The sequence below is a fragment of the Borostomias antarcticus genome (genome assembly GCF_949987555.1).
Source record: "Borostomias antarcticus genome assembly, chromosome: 1".
In the NCBI taxonomy this organism is placed as follows: domain Eukaryota; kingdom Metazoa; phylum Chordata; class Actinopteri; order Stomiiformes; family Stomiidae; genus Borostomias; species Borostomias antarcticus.
Window position 1 is genome coordinate 29713862 of NC_140234.1, and position 2500 is coordinate 29716361.

The 2500-nt window shown below is 49.3% G+C and overlaps 1 protein-coding gene across 1 annotated transcript in view; it reads left to right on the forward strand.

Annotated features, from left to right (window-relative positions):
• The window catches only part of bcas3 (BCAS3 microtubule associated cell migration factor), a 304635-nt gene that overhangs the window by 117578 nt on the left and 184557 nt on the right, over positions 1 to 2500 (forward strand). The window lies entirely within an intron of this gene.

Below are 2500 nucleotides of genomic sequence, written 5' to 3' on the forward strand. Positions count from 1 at the left end.
GCCCAAGCTATTGTTGAAAATAAAAATGCAGGCACGGTATTATCATGGTTTTGAAAGCACATTTAGGCAGAACTATTTAGAAATTTACAGATTTTGAATTTAAGACTTTAATATACCGTATATAGACTGATTTGTATTATTCTTTTTTGTATCAAATGTATGGTGCGGTAGGTACTGCACCACCGTACCCCACGTGACTGTTTTGGGGGTTCAGTGTCTTACTCAAGGACACTTCGGCCCTCTGCTGGGAGCAGGGATTGAACCGGTGACCTTGGACCTAGCGACCTCCAACCGGCCGCTCTACCTACCGAGCTACAGATAGAAGCCTCTCCTGCAGAATAGAGTGGTGCTTAGTGCTGAATATGCATGCAAGGATAATGGGGGGATTGAATTAGAGTCCAGCGCTGCTCTGTGGATGACATTATATCATATCACCCAGACCAGCCTCTCATTTGATTATCAGGAGCTACTCACCATGGTGGTGGGTGGGGGCAGATTGATCTACTGTCTCCTAATGAAATATGGGACCTTTGGTGGGCGGGGTCGTCCGGGGGCTTCGGCCCCCAGCCCCATTCAGAGGCATTCGGTGTAAGTGTCTCCCAGCACCCCCCCCCCTCGTCCGCCATTAACAAAGCCAGGTGCCCTGACTGAATGCGGTATCGGTCTGAGGCACGTTTTGACTGACATAGACGGGGACAGTTATTGAGGTTGACCTTGCCGTAAACCTCCTCCGCTCCTCATCTTTGGAATGGTCATTCTTTAAGCCATTTCCTGTAGATGTTTTTTTATTTTTATGACGCTGTCACTATTCTTGTCGTCTCCCTTGTAACGGATATGTGTGCAGGTTCGCGGGTGATGGCGTGAACAAAAAAAAGGCCCCCTCCTTTGGCAGCCCCGTGAGCCGTGCACTGTGGGTAATGAGTGATGTCAGTGTGAAGTGAGCACAATATGTTACAGGGCCGGCGCGACAGGAGGCCGGACTGAGGGCAAACATCTGGACCCCCCCCACCCCCACCCCCGACCCCGACCCCCAACCCCACCCCCACCCCCGCTGTAGAGGAGAGAACTCTGGCATCTGCTCATCTCTGGGGCCGGGTGCCACACTCATGGTGTTAACTGGAGTGAGGCACACACACACACATGCACGCAAGCAAGCATGCATGCCCACATGCATACACATACAAGCAAGCATCCACGCACACAGACATGCAGTATTAATATACTGAGAGTCCTCAGCCTCAAATGTTGATGCCTCCCAGCCAAAGAGATGGAGAGAGAGAGAGAGAGAGAGAGAAAGAAAGAGAGATAGAGAGTAGAGACTGGGAGAGATGGGAGGCATGAGAGAGAGTGCGTGTTAAATATGTGACTGCCACTGGAGGTTTGGTCCTGAGGTCTGCCAAGGTCATTTTGCAGTTGTTGTTTTGTTTTTACAAATTATGAAAGTGTAAATTGTAAGCTTTCAAGTGATGTACCATACATTGAAATCTGCAAATAATTGAAGAAGATATACTTCTGTGAATGTTGGTACACCTGAAATCACTAAGCAGAGAAAAAGAGCTTCAAAGATTCAGAGCTGTTCACATTTCTCACAGGACATGGACTTTGATGACAAAATATTATAGTATAGTGTATAGTGACCCTAAAACTATCGTTTGTTATATTGAGTGGGTTCCTCGCAACCTAATATAAGGAAAACAGTTTCTTTTTTTCTTAAAAAAATAACGAATAAATAAAAGGAAAACGGACGTATTTTGCCCTCTGGCGCATTTTGAAGTCTTTCCAACATCAGGATAAAACCTCCAGTGGTGGCGCAGGAGCACAGAGAGAGAGGAGGAGGAGAGAGAGAGGCTGAAGAGAGGAGAGGAGGAGGAGGATGTAGAGGGTGAAGAGAGGAGAGGAGGAGGAGAGAGAGAGGCTGAAGAGAGGAGGAGGAGAGAGGCTGAAGAGAGGAGAGGAGGAGGAGGATGTAGAGGGTGAAGAGAGGAGAGGAGGAGGAGAGAGAGGCTGAAGGGAGGAGAGGAGGAGGAGGATGTAGAGGGTGAAGAGAGGAGAGGAGGAGGAGAGAGGCTGAAGAGAGGAGAGGATGTAGAGGGTGAAGAGAGGAGAGGAGGAGGAGAGAGAGGCTGAAGAGAGGAGAGGATGTAGAGGGTGAAGAGAGGAGAGGAGGAGGATGTAGAGGGTGAAGAGAGGAGGAGGATGTAGAAGGTGAAGAGAGGAGGAGGAGGATGTAGAGGGTGAAGAGAGGAGGAGGAGGATGTAGAGGGTGAAGAGAGGAGGAGGATGTAGAAGGTGAAGAGAGGAGGAGGAGGATGTAGAGGGTGAAGAGAGGAGAGGAGGAGGATGTAGAGGATGAAGAGAGGAGGAGGATGTAGAGGGTGAAGAGAGGAGGAGGATGTAGAAGGTGAAGAGAGGAGGATGTAGAGGGTGAAGAGAGGAGAGGAGGAGAAGGATGTAGAGGGTGAAGAGAGGAGGAGGAGGATGTAGAGGGTGAAGAGAGGAG